This window comes from Zophobas morio, unplaced genomic scaffold (assembly GCF_036711695.1).
Source record: "Zophobas morio isolate AGI-343-1 ecotype UQ-CSIRO unplaced genomic scaffold, CSIRO_AGI_Zmor_V1 ptg000022l, whole genome shotgun sequence".
Taxonomy (NCBI): Eukaryota; Metazoa; Arthropoda; class Insecta; order Coleoptera; family Tenebrionidae; genus Zophobas; species Zophobas morio.
Window position 1 is genome coordinate 7,627,800 of NW_026972127.1, and position 23,069 is coordinate 7,650,868.

At 35.9% G+C, this 23,069-nt stretch overlaps 1 protein-coding gene across 4 annotated transcripts in view; it reads left to right on the top strand.

The window, feature by feature from the left end:
• The first annotated feature begins 169 nt into the window (after nt 1–169).
• Nucleotides 170–23,069, top strand: part of LOC135133759 (netrin receptor UNC5B) — a 241,189-nt gene continuing 218,289 nt past the window's right edge. For all 4 annotated transcript variants that reach the window (XM_064062253.1, XM_064062255.1, XM_064062256.1 and 1 more), the window contains exon 1: nt 170–336. The gene's annotated coding sequence lies outside the window, so the exon portion shown is untranslated. The remainder of the gene's footprint in view (nt 337–23,069) is intronic.

Sequence of the window (23,069 nt, forward strand, 5' to 3'; positions counted from 1 at the left end):
TCACTTCCCTCACCCTGCAAATCATCCCGAAAATTCTGAACAAATCGTAAAACTGCCTATTCGAAGCAGCCCGTCTTCTTGCCCCTGAAAACTCCTGAAATTTCCAGCCCGCCTTTGCGCATCTGTTACCAGCAGCCGAAGAACAAGCGGCTCTATCAGTATCAGTCCGTGTACGACCCGCGCAGAAGTTGGATGTTTACCACTTCCCACCAAATCCTCCGTCTAACGTGCTTTCGTACTTCGCTCACTCAAACAAACCGGTCAACTTTCGTGCTTTTTCTGTGACAAGTGCACAAATTCGGATATTCCCAGGATTTTCTCTTTCAGGACGACCAGGTTAGTGCGAAACGAAAGTTTGTTCCTGTTCCGGCGAGCTTCCGTGAAAAGCTGCTAATTAAAAATTTAAATCCTTTGGCGTCCGGGCGTCTTTGGAGCTTTCGCAGACGGCTTTTTTCGTCAATGGGGGTCTATAGATACTTGATTAACTTGTTTCAAGAGGAATTAAAAGTTGAGGTCAATTTGGATTAATTATCTTCGGGGAAGTCGCATCCCTTAATTGTGTTTTGATTATGTCGTGGCGGGTTTAATTGTGTGTTATTGAGGTAATAAAGGATCGAGAGGAATTGTGTTTCGTTCGGGTTATTAAGTTTTTAATTGAATTATGGGTAATTACGGGGGCGTTAATGATTTTACTTTTTTGAGGTCCAGTGGGAAACGGCAATAAATTTTATAGGTTTGCCGAATATTTTTAAGTACTGTATTTTTTTATTCAATAATTATTTTTGTAATTACCCTCGAACAGGGAAAAATTTTTTATGACGTTTTTAACCCCATTTATTTATTTTGATATATTATTTAAATAACTACCTATTATCACTCGTTTTAATCAAATATCTGAAACAGAAAAAAATTGGGAGTTATGAAAATAATTAACATTCAGTCTTCAGGTTCTTATCTTTGGTCATTTATTAAGATTATAAGTGGTTTTCACTCGATTTCTCTCTTGTTGTCCATATTTTATTATTTTTTAAAAAGTGAAGTTAAAAGTTAAAATCGTAAAAAAAAGCGAATCATAAAATAAGGATTATATGAAAAAGCATAAAAAAAATAAATATGTATCAACAAAATATGCTTTAGACTTTCATAGTTAAGAAATAAAAGCTATATTAATAATACTCGAACTAAGCAACAAATTAAAACTAAATGCTTTTCAGTATTTTAAGTTAAAAATTTTGTCGGCATTGTTAATAGAAATTTATTTATTGAAAAGCTTCGTTCAACATCAACAGATTGTGTAATTGCTGTGCGTATTTCAAAGCACCGATTACATCGTTTACAAATAAATTTCCACGTTTTTACAGTATCCATTGAGAACTTTGTTCATTTGCTGCAAAAATTAAAACCACTATTTGTCTTTACAATACGACGTTTATTTAGTAATTTGTTTCATTTTTTCGAAAGTTTTCAGAAGTTTTCTTCAAATTTGTTATCTACTAAATTAATATATTGCTACAGCAGCAATAATTTAATTAAAAGACCTAAAGTTATTGCACGACAAATTAATAATTCCATTTAATAAAACAAAGCTCATGATATCGCGCGTTTTTTTGAGATTAACTGATATTTTGATGCATTGTATTTTATTAAAAAAAAAAAAAACAAATTGTTAATGAAATTTTTTTAATTTCTAGTAGTGTTTAAAGACAATCTGCTTTTTATTGGTATATGCGAAATAAAAATTTATTTGGTAGTAGTGAAGATTTTTTAATAAAAATTCGCCCTGTATGGTGTAAAGTGGTAAATTTTTATTGATGGCATTTATTTCTTCGAAAATATAAGAAAATAATTTATAATTTTGTATTTTATAAGGCTTTGGTTTAGGAGAGTCCTACAATTTTTAACATTGATTTTATTTATCAGTAAATTAAAATTGAAAAAAAAAAATGTAAAAAATCGAAAAATATGAAAAATAATCCTACGTCAATACTTAAAAATTGACTTACTTAAATCACACAATTTCTCTTGAATCCTAAAGGATTTGATTTTTCATATATACAGGATGTTTCAGCCAAAATTAAATTAAATTAATAAAAATTTGCGGACATACCTATGCCAAAATAACTACTTTATTTTTTTATGTTTATAAATTTAATTCAAGCTAGAAACAATGGCGTTTACGGCATTTCTATATCTCTATCCGTTCTCAAGATATTAAGCCGCAAACTTTTAGCTGAGACATCCTATATACTCCGGACTTTAATGATGAAGAAAATGTACATTAAGGGCTATTTTGTAAAAAAAAAAATATTTTTTAGACAGTACTTTCCTCGCCGCCATGAAATACAACAAACTAGCTTTTAAGTAATGGGTTCTATAGTTTCTTGGTTAAATTACAGTTGCTATTTACACGATGTTCTTAAAATATATATATGTAAAATTTTGGAACAATGTACTCAATAATTTTGGAAATTATTTGTCCAGAAAAACTGATAACAGATGAAAGACGGTAGACGAACAGAACCGGGGACCTACACTTTTATATTTTAGGAGCTATGAAACGTCGAGAAAATATGAAATTAACCATTAGTCAAATGTTATTTACAATGCTTCAGCTAGTTTATGTTCAGGAAGTCGTATTTTCAGTGTTTCGCCACTGCTGTGGGTGCTTTTATATTTTCTCGACGTTTCATGCCCATTAAATATAGAAAAATAGGTCCACCGTTTCCGTCTGCTTGTCTGTCTACCCTCTGTCGTCTGTGTCGATTTTTAGTAGACAGATTGACAGAGATAGTTAGATTCTAAACTACCGGATCGATTGTTGTCAAATTTTATGTATACAGGATGAGTCATTGAGTGTGCGTTCCTCGATATCTCACTAATTATTGAAAATGTATAAAGTCATACATTAAAATTATTTTCAACTATACAGAGTGTTCTGTTTTCGAGACATAATATACAATTAGTATTTTTAAAAGGAATCCTGTATATATTTTTATATATTCCCATTGGCTTCTAGCTAGGCTTCAAAACCGTAGTTTATTTTTGTGTCTAATAGTAATTAATGAGATGACTCATCCTGTAGATGTTGGTAATACCGAGTAGATGGTCAAACGCCAACCAAAATTCTCCTGCACTTGTGGTTTATGAATCCGTGTTCAGTTTTTACCGTAGCTATCCCTTTGAAATTGTACAACCGAACGCTCTGAAATCTTGTAATCGTTTTTAGGTTATCGTAATAAGCTTGGTAAATCGTATTGCAACTTTGTATCAATCAGTGTATTCATATTTTTTCTTTTTTGTATAGATTATCATGAAAAAAAATCGCAAAATCTAATTTTATAATTTATCAAGAAGCAGGGTCGAAGGATCCTTCTAACTTTTAATATTAATTTCATGGTTCTAAAAATCTTATCTCACCAAAGCCACTTAATTCCAAGATAACACAGCAGCTGTCTGTGCGTTTAGAACGTGAAGTGAGACTTTGTCACTTGTAAGAGAAAGCTCACAAATACACTTTTCTCTAGAAGTGCACACTTGTCTTTTTTGATTTTTTATCGTGTTAAATTTTTGTCAGTTCTTTGTTAAAAAAAAATCAAGAACGATCTAAACCACAGTGGTTAGAAAAACTCTTTATAGTTTTTCACATATTCCAAAAAAGTCCTCTGTGTAAACCTTAATTTTTTACGGGAGAAATTAAGGAAAAAATTGTCGTCTATTTCTTATTGTATATTCCATACTCAATTTAAGCCTATTTTTGAAGAGCGGTTTGAATGTAATAAATTAATCCAAAAATGGTACCTACTGAACAGAACAATGAGTTACTACTTACAGAAGTTCAAAACGTTTCTAAGATCAGAACGCAGAAACCTATTTTCTGTATCAGTTGCAGAAGAAAAATATTTCTCGATGTTTTCATGAATATGAATAAACAATGCGCAATAATTTAATTATAACTATTGTTTTTATACTGCCGTTATTTATCAGCAAACGAAGCATAAATTAAATAGTTTTATCAATCGAATCGAATTTTCATATAAAATAGAGTCCACCAAACAGAAAGTCAATGTTCACGATTTAGCTGACTCTACTTTCATCGACACATTTTGATAATATTGTTTCTCGTATTTTTTACTTAAATGAAAAATTTGATTTACTCCTATTGTCTTATTTAACATTTGAACGACATTAATTTTGGCAGCTTTTTATTTTTATGCTAGGTTAGAACATGTTTTTGAAACTTTAGCCAAATAAAAAATAATCTCAGATGTTTTGAATGAGAAATCGATAACCGTAACTAAATATACGTTTATAAAATTCATTACACGGATCAAGAAAAAATTACGTACATAAATATTCTTAAAAAGTTGTCGAGCTTGAATTTTATTCGAGCGCCAACTCGAGTCTTTAACGGCCTCCACTCTGACCTCTTCCTACAAGTCTTGTAACATTAGTCGCTACATTAAGGCTGATTATCTCATCACTCGTTATCTCAAATTCATAATTTACAGCGGCATGATATTGTACGAGTTGAACAACATAGACTTATTAATAAACAGATGCGTGTCCTGCTTACCCGAACACAACTGAATTAAGAGTAACATTTTAATTATTAATTAATTTAAATCACCTTGTTCCGTTCCTTAATTAACAGAACGAGCGACAGAGTTCCCATTCGTTTAATTTGAAATCTGCTTGCAATTTCACGAACGAAATTGCTCCATCGCATTGACGTTTTTGCCCATCTTAATCGCATGAACAATCCATTCGCCATAAAAAGGACAAGCCTGCGGGAATAGTCGCCCGCAAAAAACCTAAACATGAGCGCTGAGTCAATTAACAGGCACGTTTTGAGTAAATTTTCTGTTTTTGCGAGGATCGTTCAGCACGCGATACCATCTGGGATGCACGTAAAAACTGGAAAAACTAACCCCCGACCTTTAAATGCCAATAGGTCCATTATACCACAATGCACTTGTTGTGTGATTAGAGAGAGAAAAACCCTCGGCGGACATAATGGGAAGATAATAATTCCTCTCCACCGCCTGTCTTGAGAGCTGATTTATGAATAGATGCCCTTTGCATAACCGAATTTCGTGCGGCGGTCAATACTCGAGGGTAGTTTTCTTCAAAGGGCTTTTGAGCACACGATGGCTCTCGGCTTCTTGGAAGAACGTTTCTGACCCACTTCGCCGCAAACTAATTAAGCAGGAGGAGGCGTTTTTGACTTCGCTCGGTAATTGGGTTGACGGCGTGTGACAGCAGAATGCAGAAAAACATAAACCTAGTTAACTATTTTTTTCAAATACTTCATCACTTCAAAATTTCATAAAATAATATACAGATATATTTGTGGTTTATGAATCCACCTTGACTTTGTTTATTACGATTACTGTAAACTAATGGGTTTTTTGACCAGTGAATATTTGTTTTCGCACCTAGCAGAGCCCGCCGAGACCTGAATCTATTTTTAATGCCCGATGAGAAGATTGCAGTTGCTCACCGTTCTAGTACATAAAAAATGATTTTTTGTGCACCTTCGGGCCCGTCGTAAACCGGGTCGTAAACCCAGCGAAAGGGTTTCTAATGAACAAAAGCGCTTCTTTCATTTGTAGGGTTTTTTCGGGGGCCATAAAATTTTATGAATTTTTTCCATTTCCGACAACTAATTAAAGAACAAAAGAATTTTTTGGAGACGAGAATTAGTCATTTAAGTTGAATTATTTTTCAGCAGCTCGTATTTGGGTCGTTTCGGGGAACGGATGTGTCTGTTTATAATTACGTTTTGTGGTAAAAATGGCTTTCTTTCATCTTCTGATAGGTTCGGTGTTAGCGACGTTTCGTAACAAATTATTTGACATGTGGGTTAGAGGAGATGTTTGTTTTTAGATACGGATCTCGGGATGATCTGAAATTTAAATTTTAGGCGTGTTGTACAAGCATAATAATTATAGATTATTTCACGTCTTTTTATGATAGATGGTGGTCTGTTTCGAAATAATTTGTGTACCTGTGTTAGGTACCGAAATTAATAGGCGATACAATCGCAAGGACACCGGTTAGCTGGATGTTTTATGTTTTTTCGTAGGATTGAAGATTTTGAAACAAGTGAGTTGTTATCATAGAAAGCTACTTTATTTAATATATCACTGTGTATCTGTCTTGTCGAATTTGGAATTTTTATTAGTCTATTCATTTCACACTGTGAGTTAGATGGAACTTCGGAGAGCCACAGCACTACAGAATTACACGTTATCAGTTTAAAACACTGCTTTTAACACAATGACAGAAGCCATCGACAAAGCTCAGTTCGATTCTAGTAAAAGCTCAACTGTCTCGCCGATTTACGCAATGCTTTTAAGAAATAACGTCTATCTTTTTTTGCCAAAAGGTTCAACCAAATTTCGGAATATACTATCTTCGATTATTTTTTAGATTTACTTTTATTTTGTAGTAGCATTTTTAGCTGATTGTTAAAATCGCTAATTAGGTGTTTGAGGTTTGAATTAGCACTGATCCGTGTAGTCTGCAGTTTAACTAGCAGATAATGTATCATAATGTCTGAAGCTCTTTAAACTTCAAACAACGCCAGGATTTGAGAGGTAATGAATGTGGTTTTATGGATGAAAGCTTTATTAGCAGACGTTTTTATTTTTGCACACATGTCCACACTGGCGCCGTATGGTTTTACATGTGATTCATGTTTTGTCACATTCAAATAAAAGAATACAAAGTAGCTATGGTCTGCAACAAGAGAGGAATTTTATGATTCGGAGTCAAAAAGAGGATTCGCTTTTTTCTAAGAGGAGAGGAAACTGAATGAATTATGTAGATGTATAATAGAGACGTATTCATTAGAGATGCTTGTAACGTTCAAACAGGTGTGAATAATTTTTTTGCATTGGTGCAGAGCTAGAAACGTTATTACGTTTCATGTTGGTAATACTGAATTATTATAAATGCTATTCATGTATTTAGTTATTGGAAATGTGGAAATCAGCGAATGTTTTATGCTGGATTATTCCATGAAATTGATTATTTATTGGACAGCACACCGGATATAACAGCTACATCACATTAAGAGCTTTATATCCCAACTCGCTTTTCTTCTCTGTTTATGTCCTTTCATTTTCCATATACTCCAGTTTTTTCTAATAATATAAAGTTTTGCTATTTCAGTAACTCATTGTTTGTATGTTTTATAAAAAAAAATATGAAGTAAAGAAAATTAATCTAAAGAAAGAACAAAGTAACATTTTTCTGAACACCCTTATTCAGCTAAAAATCGAAATACGTACTCACTCACCCAGGAAATCTGCAACTCTTGTATTCTACATATATCAAAATTTTATCGAAATAGTCTTGAACATCAGTAACACAATAAGGAGGAGCACCATTGTTTCGGCTCGAAGACCAATGTTTCGGCTCGAAGACCAATGTTCCGGCTTGAAGTGCCAATGTTTCGTACAATCCGAATCTTAGTACCAACGTTTTTTGTAATCCGGTTGATACGACCATGTATGGTCTTCCGAATTGTACCTTGATGTTGCTCGAAGGACCTTTGTTTGTTATAATTGAAATAATGGACAGCGTTCGGTTTTGATGTTTAATGTAGGACGGTTACAGAAGTACTAAAATTACAGAGCTATTTACAAAAACAGGTAAAGATACCCAAAAGGGTCAGTGGCCGCTTCCGGAAATCCAACATCCCGCCGGCCTTGAAGGGTTCTTCAATATTAATCTGTACAATTAAGAAAAAACCATGACAAATGAAAAAGATTAAATATACAATAGAAGTGAACACTATTCAATTGGTAAAACGCACATTTTGTTTATTGCACGCTTCACTATACCGCTAATTGTTTTCACGGAAACTACCCGCACATGCCCGTCACTGCCCGGATGGAGCTCTTGAATTCGGCCCATCTTCCACGCAAGCGGGGGCAGGTTGTCCTCCTTGAGCACAACGAGTGCTCCTGGTTGGAGTTCTTCCTTCGACGCCGCCTTCCACTTCGTGCGTTGTTGCAACTCGTTCAGATATTCTAGGGACCAGCGTCGCCAGAAATGCTGTTTAATTTGTTGAATGCGCTGCCAATGATTCAGTCGATTAGATGGAACATCGACCAAGTTTTCTTGAGGCAACGCAATTAGTGGACTCCCGATTAAGAAATGGCCAGGAGTTAGAGGTGATAGGTCGTTGGGGTCATTTGAAAGGGGTGTCAAAGGACGAGAATTCAAACATGCTTCGATTTCAACTAATAGGGTATAAAACTGATCGTAATTCAGCAATGCGTTTTTCGTCACTCGACTAATGTGGTATTTTGCTGACTTAATACCCGCTTCCCATAAACCGCCCATATGAGGGGATCTACTTGGTATAAAATGCCAGTGAAGATTTTGCCTTTCTAATTTATTGGTTAGTTCACCGAAAGCTTGTGATTGAAATAATTTACTTAATTCGTTATTACTCCCTACAAAATTAGTTGCATTGTCCGAATACATGTTAAGAACCTTGCCACGACGGGCTACCATGCGATTAAGTGCACTCAGAAATGTTTGACTAGAACAATCGCAAACTAATTCAATGTGAATTGCCTTTGTGGCCAAACAGATAAAAAGAGCAATATATGATTTGATTGATTTTGATGTTCGTAAAAAACCATTTTTGATAAAAATGGGACCAGCATAGTCGACTGCGCAATTGAAAAATGGTCTAATTGTTTGTTGTATTCGAGCTCTAGGTAAATTACCCATCAATTGATTAAGGGAAGTAGGTTTTGCCTTAAAACACGGGACACATTGCCTTAAAACACTCCTTACGGCGTTACGCCCGCTCAAAGGCCAAAATTGTTGTCGTACAGTGGCTAGTGTGCATTGACTTCCTGCATGTTTTAGTTGCCTATGTATGTCTGTTATTATTATTTTGGTAATATGATGGTTTTTTGGGATTATATAAGGATGTTTTTGTGTTTCTTGTAAGTCAGAATTAACTAGTCTACCGCCTACTCGGATTAGACCATGGTTATCCAAAAATGGGTTTAATGAAAATAGCTTACTTGGTTTATTAACCTGCCCGTTACTGGTTAATTGTGCAATTTCGCTAGAAAATACTTGTGTCTGAAGGAGTTTAAGTATACATCGCTTAGCATTTTCAATCTCCTCAAATGTAAGTGGTTTCGGTTTTTGCATAGGTAATCTTGCTTTGTGTTTTGGTTGATTAAGCTGGGTCTGTTTTCTCAGAGCATTATGTTTGAACCTCAAGATCCATGCTACAATAGTTATTAATTTCTTAAATGAGGAAAACCTATATAAAATTGAATAATCAGTTACACTGTGCGTTTGTGCGGCAATCAGTGTAGTTTTCCTTTCTGGAACATCGGATAAATTATATTGAGGAATTGTGGGCCAATATGAATTATGTAATTTTAAAAAATGTGGACCTTCCCACCAGAGTTGTGATTGGATTAATATGGAAAATAAATCTAATTGGATTGTTGGGCCAGTCATTAGTAATGGATTTAAATTAACCCCATTGGATGAACTTGCAGAACCGTTGAAAACCACTCGCACCTTGGTGCTAATACTTGTTTCCTTTATTACTGGACGGTGACTAAGATAAAAGCGATTTTCTTCCAGAGGGTTTGGGGTATTTACTACCTCCATGTGTCCCAGTTCAATGTATTCGGTCATAAATTTACTGTAATCATTATGAAGCTTAGGAGCTTTCACCAACCGCCTTTCTAATGAGTAAAATTTTGAAAGAGTTCCGTTGAAAGAATTACCTGGCTCCAGGTGGCAGTCTTTAAAGGGTAGTTTTACTATAAACCTACCGGAAACATCCCGTTTGAAGTTTGCCGAAAAATGATTTTCGCATAATTGTTCTTCCTTGGAAAGAGGCTTACTCATGGGTATTTCCTCAATTTGCCACAATTTAGCTACCTGAGTTTCTAAAGAATTAACTGCCACATTGCACGATACCTGTTTAATCCTTTCCGGAATTTTAAGTTTACCACCGAAAACCCAACCCAGTTTTGTTTCTCGGAGGGACGGTAGATCTGTACCAAAACTTAATGACCCGGCTAAAATTAGTTCCCAAAAAACTTCGTTGCTAATTAGCAAATCGACAGGTCTAGATTTATGAAATTCAGGATCCGCCAACTGGATATTATTTGGAATTTTGAATATTTTATGCGAAAAATTGAATGGCGGGGTGTTTCTTGTGATCTGCTCTAAAATTAAGCAATTCAGCTGTGTAGTAAATGAACTAACTCTGGACTTGATTGTAACATTTACACTATTGTTAATGATTGTAGGAGATGAATTTTGAGGGTTAATTCCAGAAATTTGCACTTTTGTCGGTGAGTTATCCAATTCAAGTCTATCAGCTAAAGATTTTGTAATAAAATGTGATTCCGATCCTCCATCTAATAAGGCACGACAGAAATGATAATTATCATACTTGTCCTTTATGTATACAAGGACAGTTGATAACAATACTTTAACATCCTTTACTTGCGAACCGAAATTTGTTAAAGTGGTGCTAGTTTGAGGGTCTACTGTAGGTTCAGTTGGATTGTCAAAATGCAGAAGCGAATTATGTTTTTCTTTACATATTTTGCAAGTATAAGAAGATCGGCAAGAATTTGAAGAATGTGATTTTAAGCAATTAAAGCACAATTTTAATTTGTTGATCTGTGACCGACGTTGCTTGACAGCTAATTTTAAAAATTCTTCACAATGATAAATAAAATGATTACCCTTACAGTAAGGACAACTTAATTGATACTTGTTTGCGATATGAACAGATTTGTGGTTGACGGGCCTTGGTTTTGGATTAAATTGTTGTGTTTTAAATAACTTATTGGATTCTAATGACTCCAATAATTGATACCTTTTCGTTAAAAATGCTTTCATTTGAACCATTGTTGGCAATTCAGTTCCTACTAATGAATTTTCCCATTCTCTAGTTGTAATAAAATCGAATTTAGTTGTTACTAGATAAATTAAGATTGGGTCCCAACTTTGAACTTCTAATTTTAATGCTTCAAGAGCTTTCAAATTTGAATTTAATTTATCTGTAAACATGCGGAGTGTGTTAGCAGAATCTTTTGTAATATTAGGTAAATTGAACAATTCGCGCATGTGATTTTTGACTAAAAGATTTTTGTTTTCATAGCGTTCTTTTAATAATTCTAAAGCAACTTTATAATTTTCATTGTTGATACACAAATCGGAAATTATATTACCAGCTTCTTTTTTAAGGCATGATTTTAAATATTGTAATTTTTGGACATCACTTAATGTTTTGTTTTCGTGAATAAGTGATTCAAACGTATTATAAAAATTAGGCCACTGTGTTATTTCACCATCAAAATTTGGAATTTCTAATGTTGGTAATTTAACTTGAATATTATTAGTAGGTTGTAAATTAGGATTTGGTGATACCGATCTTTGTGAATCGGGTTGAAATTTGGAAATAAGATGTTGTGAGCGTGTGATTACTCTATAATATAAGGATTCGTATTGTTCACGGGGATCACTAAGAGGTTCTGACGAAGTGCTCTCTTCATCAGTTTGGCCAGTAGAGGAATTCTCTAATGACTCGATAATTATTTGCAATTTATCTAACTCGTCTAATAAAGGCTTAATGCGTGTTAGTCTGTATTTAAGTTCTACAACATCATGTTCAGAATTAACATTATCTAAGAAATTATCGTACCTAGTGAGCTGATTAATGATTATTTTTTGTTGATTCTTACTGTGCTGTAACTTTTCTATCATTTTGGGAGGCATATTAGCGAATAACGAAATGCAGTATTATTGATCGCGAAATCGAAATCGACACTTATCGAATTCTCGAATTATGGATTGGATAGGAAGTGAAATGATGGAGTCCACTAACCTTGTCTCTGGTTCTGGAGATGGTGTCCCTCCTGCCGTCCTGTGGGATTGATTGCGGTGGTGACTCTCCGCCGAAGATGCTGTCCAAATTTGAAGTTGATTCCAACTCGGTGCAACGTGGTGGTGATCCTTTTGTAGGAATGCTGCCCACTGCTGCCGTCGCTTCCAGTTGATGATAATGATGGAATGATGTTGATTAGCGAAATGTATTTCTGCGCGATTTGATCCAACCCGGCTCGATATGGACCAATGTTCTGGTTCCGGTTCGTAGGACCAGTGTTTCGGCTCGAAGACCAATGTTTCGGCTCGAAGACCAATGTTCCGGCTTGAAGTGCCAATGTTTCGTACAATCCGAATCTTAGTACCAACGTTTTTTGTAATCCGGTTGATACGACCATGTATGGTCTTCCGAATTGTACCTTGATGTTGCTCGAAGGACCTTTGTTTGTTATAATTGAAATAATGGACAGCGTTCGGTTTTGATGTTTAATGTAGGACGGTTACAGAAGTACTAAAATTACAGAGCTATTTACAAAAACAGGTAAAGATACCCAAAAGGGTCAGTGGCCGCTTCCGGAAATCCAACAACCATCTTGTCAAAACCAGGTTTGAGTATCAGGCACATCTGGATTTTATTGTTAGAAAATACGGCTTCCAAAGCACTCTTTTTGTGATTTGATTAAAAAAAGTCCAAGGAACTCACTGTTCTATCACTATGAATATTTTAGTTTTGGTTAAAGGTATTCTTTAACATATTCATTCGTATTATAAAATTTTAGTTGTAGCTGTACATTAGTGTACATATTACAAACTTTAATATTATACTTATTTATTTTTGAAAATCAGTGACAGCATAAGACGCAAAATCTAAAAAATAAATAGAGATTTTTTTTGTAAATTGTTTAAAACAATTTTGGGGGACTTTGGTGTTCTATTTTTGGAAAATTCTGACCTGATAATTTTGGAGCCCCGATTTTTTTTGGAAAATTTAAAACAATCTTGAGGTTCTAGGAATTCCTGGTCTTATAGCAGGTACCAGTAACGCCCACCCGCCTTCTCTTTTCTTAGAGGGTATGTCATTTGCAACAATCAGTTTTATCTTAACAGCTACCTAGGCCCGCCCACCCACCCTCTCTTTTCTTAGAAGGTATGTCATTGCCAAAATCAGCCTTATCTTAGCAGGTACAAGCCCCACCCACCCACCCTCTCTTTTCTTAGTGGGTATGTCATTGTCAAAATCAGTTTTATCTTAGCAAGTACGGATCACTAACTTTTACAAAAAATGATCAAAATTTGGAAATATTACGAGCTTACTTATATGCAAAAGGCAGGAATTTTGAACATCTTCTCTAGTGTTTAGTTGGATATGCTTTAATGGATTTTTCTTTTGTTGGTTTTGTTTTTGTTTATAATTTATGTCTTATTAAATGTTTTTTGGTTTATTTATTAATGAAAAATAACACTTTGTTTTATTAATAATAATGCACAAAAATTAATGACTACTGGGTGATATGGTTATTGTCCTAAAAAAAATAAAAGGTGGATTACAGTCACCATCGTTACTAAGATATCAGAAAGTGTTGCCAATTTTACTTTTATAAAATTAGGTTTTTGTCGTAATCTACATCTTAAAGAATTTTTTATTACTTTTTGGGGACTCCCTGGTATATTTTTTAACACCCTGTAAATGTGTTTTGATGTATTTTTATTAAATGACACCATATATTTTTTTAGGGATCGTTGTAGAGTTTGCTTATCTGAACTCATTAATGTACCACACTTTAATCATCCACATTCCGCCACTGCCTTTGATTCGAACGCATTGTATTACGTAAACACACTCTGTTGATTTATTTATATATGTTCTGAAGTGCACTTCTCTATGCATGATAGGAAACAGATTAACAATTTGTTTATATTGCGTTTTTCCATTTGAAAATGTTCTGATCAACATTTCATCAAGGACATGTATGTCAATTCCGACACGTGCAGTGTAACACTAATAATAAACCAATGGGGTATACCCTCCTTAATTTGACCAATAGAAAAATATAAAAATATAGATAGTAGCAATAACAGCGAAGAAGCAAAAAGTCATGTGCCAGTCGAATGCGGGTGATCTTCGCGTTACAAGTCCGATTTTTTTGTGAAATTTTAATGTCTCGAGCGGATTCATAAACTTCAAGTACAGGAGTGTATAAGTTTATAAAATTTAATTCCCACTTGCTATGAAAAATTTTGAGTGCTTTAGCAAATTGTTGGTGGAGATGATTCAGCAAATTTTGGTTAGCGTTTTAGCATCTACACGATATTCTTAATATACATATAATAAAATTGATAACAATCGGTCCGGTAGTTTCGAAGATTATTTATCTAATAAAAATTGACAGAGACGGCAGAAGATGGACAGACGGATAGACCGAAAGAAATGGGTAACCTATTTTTTCATATTCTAGGGGTCATGAAACGTCGAGAAAACATGAAAATAGCCCTATTACAAACAATACTACCTTAAACAGGAAAAAATCAATGTCAAACATGAGTTTTTTTTGGTTTAACAGTTTTCAATATATTTTTATGAAAAAAGGGTCACATTTAAAAATACATAGATTTAACTTTTTAAAAATGAAGATCTGATCTCTTAGCCACATGCTCCCGCCTAATTGACTAAAAATGTTTTAAGCAATTTTGTTACTTCCTGAACCTAAGTTAAGGAAATATTGCAACAGGGCGTCCGACGAATGGTTACTTTTATATTTTCTCGGCGTTTCATGACCCCTAGAATAACAAAAAGTAGGTCTCCCATTACCGACCGTCTGTCGTCGATCTGCTATAGGTATATCATATAGATGGTAAAATAGTAATCAAAATTCAAAATTTGTCTAATCAATCATCCCCCCCCCCCCCAAAGTTATCACGTCAACCCAAATGTTTTCATAGTAAATACCATTTAAATTTTATAAAATATCATACTTCTGTACCTGTAATAATTTATGAATCCGTCTTGATCTTTTATATTGAACATCAACCTTTTATGTATATGGTTCACCGAAAGAAGGCCATAAAAAAATCAAATTTTATAATTTTCGAGCAATTTTTCTTGATGATTAAATTTGCAAATTTGGAACTTTACTAAGCAAACTTTTGACAAATTTGAGATTGCTTGACCTGACCTCAACTGATCTGACCTGACGTGACCCGACCTGATCTGACTTACCTGATCTAAAAATAACTTCAAAAAAATGTGTGTGCTAAACCTCAACAAATAGAGGTTAGCTCGGACACATACTAGGTGTCTCCCTAAAAAATATGAGAACATGGATAATCCGCAAACTTAATCCCCCTTGATAAATAAGTTAAAACACCTTTCACTTTTGTTGTCTTTTTATCTTCGTCAAGGCAAGTAACTACAAAGTTGCTGTGATACGTGACTTTTAAATATGAAACACTCTGTATATTTGAAAACAATTTTAAATCACAACAAAGAATTTTTTCAACAATTCCTGGAAAAGATAGAATTTTGGTCCACAAGACCGTTGGGGTAAAGAATTCGGCTTTCAATTAAAAATTTGATAATGTAACTTTGATGTAATTCGCTAAAAATTTCAAAATTATGTTATTATAAATTTTATTGAATCTTTGGCTAATATCCTCCAGGTTTTAAGGACACACTCTATATACAAGAAATGACCTAAAACGATCAATTTATACCGGTTAGTATGCCATGTTTTTAACCTTAATATATTTAATTAATAATAATTAGTAAATGACAAACAATGACCATTTCCCTATAATCCTAAGTAAACAATTCCTTGCAACTTTTCCCTGATGTCTGGAGGATCTCTTCACCAAGTCGGCACACACGTCTCTCTGAAAATAGTCCCCCCACCAAAATGTCAACAATCCTCCTTCCTTCTAATTAACTTTGAGTAAATTAGACCCTCTCGACGAATTTTTATTCACACGCACCCAATATCTTCCCGCAAAATCCAGGGCTTCCCATATAATCTCCATCTTTCCTAATTGGATTTTTTCCCTTCATATACGTAATTCCCGCACAAAGAGTGCGTGCGAAATCCGTTTCCGGCCCAGCAGCGTCCGCTTTCCTCGGAAATTTTTGCGCGATTTTTCCATCAAAAAATTTATAACTGGCAGGGCGTTGATGAGTGCGCTCTTTCACGTCTGCATTATACCATCGTATGCGTGGACAGGCCGCAATACGAATGGTCAGAAAGCACGCCACCACGTCGACTGGTAGATGTTATCTCTTCGTGAACTATTATTTGAACACGGTAACGCGTGTTTGGCGGATGCCGAGGTATTACATTAAACGCCGCTGACTTTTAATTGGTTTATATATCACTGCCTCTTCAGACGCCGCTCGCTCGTGTTGTGTTCGCAGGGGCGGCGACGGGGCACGGAAAGTTTGGCCAAAAATTCGGTCTCAACGTTTAGTAAGAAGATCATTACAGCTACCACTGTAATTTAATTGTCATTACGCACGGTAGTTATATGTTCGATATTGTATTTATGAAAAGATCAAAATGGTGGGAAAAATTTTAGTTAATCTCATTAAGGCGTTAATTGTAATGTTAGCGCTAAAATTGCCCGCCGCTGGCTGCGTCTTCTGCTAGCGGCGCCGCCCCATTCGTTCTCGCCGGAATCGCGTGCCCTTAACTTTTCCACAAAGCGCCGGTATAAATAGACGTAGATGTGGCCAAATTTATCAACGGATGACGTGCATGTGTGGATGTAAAGTTTGAATTTGGCTGCGTTTGATGTGAAAAATTGGGCTAGATTCGGTGCGAAATGGGTGAGTTATGGTCGGAGTCTGTGGATGAGGTGATATATGTGGAAAGTGTCGAGTGTAACAGGTCTTACACACAATTCTTTCGGCGTCCCCTTATTTGAAAAGGAAATGTAGAGATGGTTTCACAAAAGTGGAAAATTTCTATTTACATAGAAAGGTGCACTCTTTGGCTGTTATTCGGGGGATTGCATTCGACGATATGTGTTATGATTAAATGGGGGGCTTTGAAGTCCGAAGTGAAAGTTTCGGTCGTGAGTAATGTCTACATAGAATTTAAAACATAATGGGGCTTGAATTTAAAAAATGATCTTATAAATTACAAAACGAACAGCGTATTTTCATAATTTTACATGTGCTTTATTGTAGCTGCCAACATCCAACGCATTTGTCTGATTTAAAGGAGAGAATGCATTTCTCGCCTATACGCGGGGTAACAATAGACAATGGTCCACCCCCTGTATCCTTTATGTTTATTAATGTTGTTGAAATTTTGACGGGCCTTGCCATTTTCGCTAGTAGTGGATTAAAGTGTGCGAAGGCATGATGTACAGGATGTTCATAAATTGCCTCATTTAAGTGAAGTTCTGAGATAAGCAGTGAATATTACTACAGTACATAGGGACACATTTCGACATATATTTAGTGGCCACCATTTGAGGGTAACGTTTAGCTTAAATCGTGTTCATCCCCACCACAAATTTGATGATGTCATCTCTAAACTTGTCTCAACAAACAAATATGGCTTTTCGAGGTTTTACTCTTTTTAAAGTGTCAGAACAACGAAATAATCTTATTTACAAATCAAGTATGAACCTCATCTTCCGCTCTAAACTCATATTTTCTCTACATCTAAATAATAACGTTGGTAAAAATTTGTAGCGTCGTAATTTTCCCTCCGTCTAAAAGCAATAAAACCATCCCCTTCTGGTCGTCTTCTCCGCAGACAGAAAATATGATTACGATCAAAAAGCGGCGTTTTGTCGGTAAATTTGGCGCGCAAAAACAAAAGAGTGCAACAATACATTGTTTCTTAACAGCCTCGTCACGGCAATTTGGAGGTAAAACGGTGTATGACTCCTTGCATATAAATCCTCGTTACATCGAGTCGTAACAAGGCTCGGAGTTCCGTTTTACGGCTATAACTAATTGTTTAGTTACCGTATGAAAATAGGGCCACGAGATTGGCTATCCTTAGCGGAATAATACGAATAATAAAATAAAACGGCAATAAAATCGCCACGATCCGTACAATAGTGTCGGGTAAAAATAAAAGGGGATTATAAATTGCGGTGCCACGAACAAAACCATTGTATCATTTTTATTTGTTGTGCAGCGACACTAGACAAGTGTATTTATAATTCTTGGTGAAAATTTACAAGACCATAACGTCACTTTCGCCGCGTCGAACACAAACGCTTGGACATGTTTAATGTACGAGATTATGGGAATCAGCGCCACGTAGTTATTAATTTTTTGAAAAATTACAGCGTTTCACGATTATCATTTACGATAATAACAAGTTACAGAGATAAGACGCGACGGCTGTAATTACGATTGTATTATTTTTGTTTCGGATTCCATCGCTTCGTTTACATAATTTTGTATTGGTCGGAGTCTGCTTTGAAGGTGCGTCGAAATCAAAGAAATATGGCGTCATAATGTTGTTACAAGGCAGACTTCCTGGACGTTGTTTTAAATTATCGTCGGTGTGACATGCTGTATATTCTGAGAGTTTGAAGCAAACACAAATATGCATCGAACCAGACTTTATGAATCGTTTGTTATTCTGTACGTTCGAATTGGAAACTTTGGAAATTCATGAATATTGAGAACTCACTAGTACATAGTAAGATTTGTTTGTTTCGATTTGTTCGAAGGAAAGTTTGTGCATATAAAATGCAGCGGAAGGGGCATTAAAGAAGAGCCTTTCTTCGGGTAAACATTTTGCATAATTTTAAAGAAACGTGTTCCTGTTTACATGAGTTCTTTCCACTGATGGCTTTGGAGGATGCGCGTTTTAGAAGGGTTTAGAAGTTAAATGAATTCTTGAGCAGAAACAAGAGAAGTTTGCGGTACATTCTCCGTGAAGGACTATTTTCAGTTGTTTAATAACAGTACGTTTGCATGTTTTCCACACAGTGCTAAGTTTTTGTTAATTAAAACATACAGTCTGTCCACAGAGTCTCGAATAAATTCGACGAAACCAGAATCAGTGCAATAAAATGACCAAGCGGGACCTACTTTTTCCTATTCTAGATTATAATATTTCTCTCGCGGACGCTCGGGATTAAAACTTGAACTAATAGCAGGGAGGTTTTAGGTATAACATAAATTTCAAAATGCAATCGTTGTGAATCTATAGCAACCATAACTTTCCTTAACGCGAAAGAGAAAACTGCGAAAACAGCGCGCCCGAACTTCTCTTAATTATTGCATGAATCTTCCGGCAAAGTTGAATTTCATGCTCATTAAATGTTTTAATTATGTTAGTTAGGACACAACGCACCGCTTATATAAAACACTGTGGTGGCTGCTGTGGGTTCGTGACATTTTGTTTAATTAAGTGCAAATGTTGCTTTTTCCAATTAAATGTGTGTTAAACTGATACCTCTTATCTATTTGATTGACAGCTCTCGGCCACGAACCGTCTTTGACTTAATTAAGACATCATTCACACCAGTCCCACACACTTGTCAAATTAGTTTTTTCCTGACGATGGTTGTTGGATGGTGTCTTATGCCTCGGGGCATAATCGATCTAAACAATTTAACTTTGCCGGTAAACTCGAATAGCTTGATTAAATCAAAGTTGGAAACTTAAAATGAACAAATTTCGAACACCTCGTCGTTCCATCATCGATAGTTACAGTGGGAAGAGGTACAAGTTTTGGTAGTTACATAGGGGTTATTTCCTCGCAGGAACTTATTTACAAATTACTCCGTAAGTAGTTCTGCGCGATTTAATAAATCAAAGGTAGAACTTTAGATCGAATCGGTTTAATACCCTTCCATTACAAGTTTGGCGCGGCAAAAGACCGGATATTCTAACGCAAAAAACAACTTCGTGTTCCCCACGCCATAAATAGGGGTTGAAATGATGAGCGAAACAAGACCACCCTCCGCCACTATTATGACTATGAAGCATTTTGTTTATATAATATCGTATTTCACTCTAAATAAAAAATTTTGACTTAATAATTGACTTACTGAACACCTTCGACGTTCCCCTAAACGACTTTTTCAAATTTTATCTGTCATTACGATTTCCAAGGTCAACTGTTGGGAACCGATGGAAGCAACGCCCTGTATATTATCGTCATTCTCTCTCCACAAGTTTCGCCTCTTCGTGCAGTAAATAAGCGCTGAGATGAACAAAACACCCTCCCCCACTATTATTAATCATTTTGTTTACACACTATCATTCCGGTATCCCAATATAAACAAAGGCTGGAAACTTAAACAGAGACGAGCAAAATTCCGTTAATTACGAAAAAACACCATTGTTGGAGCATTTCAATTGATAGCGCTTTCAGTGTGGAAGAATCCTTTGGAAGGACCAATAGAAGGGCGCGTATATCCTTGTCAGGCTCCCCTGGAAGCGAAACAATGCACACTGCCTTAATTTATCACCCAGTGGGACTATTTCCTTCCTCACAATCGAAGTCGCCTTAGATTGAACTCTCAGATACTTGTCATCGCTCTTCTTCGCCTCTGAACGCCCAAGCAATGATGACATCCGACCCCTATTGCTGTGAGGTGATAGTTAAAACGATGCACTGTGGGTTGCGGCGAGGCCGGGCTGACCGGGTTGTGGTGTTTTAATCCTCTCGGAACGATTTTAGGAGTTTAATTTAATATCACTCTGGTATAGCTGCGGTTTTAAAATAATGAACATGTTCCCTAATGCAGAACCGGAACTATACATCTTCTGATTGTGACATTGTATTGTAAGCAGCGACTAATCGGGTTGTTGTTCGAGTATTTTTGAATGTTTTTGATCATTTTGTCGGTTTTCAATTCAACAAAACAATTATGATAAAACTATGCAAATAGTGTTAACGTGAAAAAGTGAAATTTATGCTGAAATGTCACGAGGCGTTTTATTCCGAATTACAACGCCACTTGCTGAACAATGTGCTAACGTTTTTATTCCATACACGAACGGTTGCAGTTTCAACACGAAAGCACATTGATGTAATGCATTACTCCATGAATTTGGAAGTGAAACTCTGTTTTCAGCAAAAATATGATGAATTGTTTGTTTTCCCATGGGGCTTAGGCCGGACTTTTCATGCACAATTTTATTTGTTTGAAAAACTGATCGTCAGCGTTACGCCTGACGTTTATTTATGAAAATTATAAAAAGTTGAGCGGTCTATTGATTACGTGGTCGTAGTTAGACCGCTCAGCTTTCTTTGGTTTGTCTAACCGTGGTAGAGTTCGTTGTTTTAAAATCCTAATTTAACTTCGGGAAAAATTTCGTTTATTTGGGTTTTGAGCGACCCTTCGAATCCGTTTTTTCCGTCACATCGTTGTCTAAAGAACCCAAAAACGCCATTAAAAAGCAATGGGATCTAGTGAAATATTTAAGGCCCTAAAAGGCGGCATACCGTGGGGGTCCCGCAAGATAATATGATAAGCAGAGGGTGCCGAGGCAGGTAGTTTTTAAATGGATTTCGGTCCCCAAGTTGTTAACTTCATAAAGATGAATGGGTGGCACTGAAAACTGACAATTAGGACCATCCACAAACGACTTCTCTACCTATTCTCCCAGAAGGAGATAAGTGCTCTTTGTATGTTTTTGTGTCGCCTTTATCAGGCCATAATTTAATAAAGGAAAATTTTCACCTCTTTAAAAAACCACCACGTTAGCGCGATAACGCCGCACAATTTGGCCGCCGGATTTCGGCTCACCCTCGAAATTACAAAGTCAATTCTCGTAAAAATTACGGCCGAACTAAAGTAATAGAAAGCTCGAACAAGGCAATTTAGTAATTTTAAATCTCAGACATCTATTTCTTAGCCTCCGTTAATGATGGGACATTAAAGAAAGCGCGCAAGTCTATGTTATTATTTTAATTATAATCCTACGCACCCGGAGAACAGGTTTCGAGTGATTTTTTGTACCTTCGAAATTTTATGGCCACATTCGAGATATTCTCGGATCGTCTATAATTATTGTTAATGTGCATTATGAAGAAGAGGAGTCGTAAAGCCCTGAAATAATTACAAGACACGGGCGTATATTTACATTTTTGTAGGGCAGTTCCAGACGGAACGACGCACCAAATGCAACATTTCAAAAGCCTTGTACATTGCCCAAATTTTTTAGACCGACGAGCGATAAGAAGGAGGCGGCGCTCATGATGTACCCGAAAAAACGATGACAGCAATTAACACAGGAATAGACAGCATAGACAGACCCTTAGATTCATCATCGTGGATACTCTGTTATATTATAAGCTTGGTCAAAAACTAAGGACAAGTTAAAACCATCTTATCTAAAATTGTACCATATTCTAAGAATTCCCCATCGAGCGAGTCAAAAATTACGCCGATGTCCCAAGATTAGTATCTTGTCAATCAAAAGTTTTCTTTGTCTCAAGAAGTGCCCCTTTCTCGAAACTGCCCTAATTAATTCTAATGCGCATTATGCAGCAGCAGCGCCGTAAAACTGGAAAATAATTACCCCGGATCGCCGTAAATTTTCATCTCTTGTATACATTTCGTTACTTCGGCTCTTAGTGCTTGCTTTTTCTTTTACGACTTTAATGCCTTTTTGAAGTCTTCCAGGAGTCTCTCTAATGTCAGCCAAGTTGTAAAAAAAGAATAAACACTCAAACTGTCGTTATCGGCGTTCATGGTGAGTTATGCCGCTCCGGGCTCGCCTGAATAAAAATTAAACCAATTTCTTGTGAATGCCGCGACATTGTCATTCCTCGGAAATGCGATTATTAATCCCGAACCGCTCATCTTTATTTATGGTCACTTGAGTCAATATCGTCGATACTCCACGTAAATCACGTCCTGCAGGTATTGCTTGTTACTTGTGGAGACGTTTGTCAAACAAACAGACAAGCCATTGTCTGAACGAGAGATGAACCTGGATGGGCACTTCGGAAGAATGCGAAATAATCAGATAGGAAGAGGTCTTCAGAGTCGGGTTGATGTTTACAGTCTGTCAGTGAAGTGGGAAGAAGGATGGAGAGAGTTTTGTTTCTAGGTTTGGAGACTAAGACATCTTGCAATAATCACGCTCGTATTTAAAAGTGTTTTTGTTGTCCGTGAGAATTGCAAGCCGGGAAGGATTTGTGAATGCAAAGCATTTGCATATTTTCAGACAATGGTATTGTTTTCTTTCT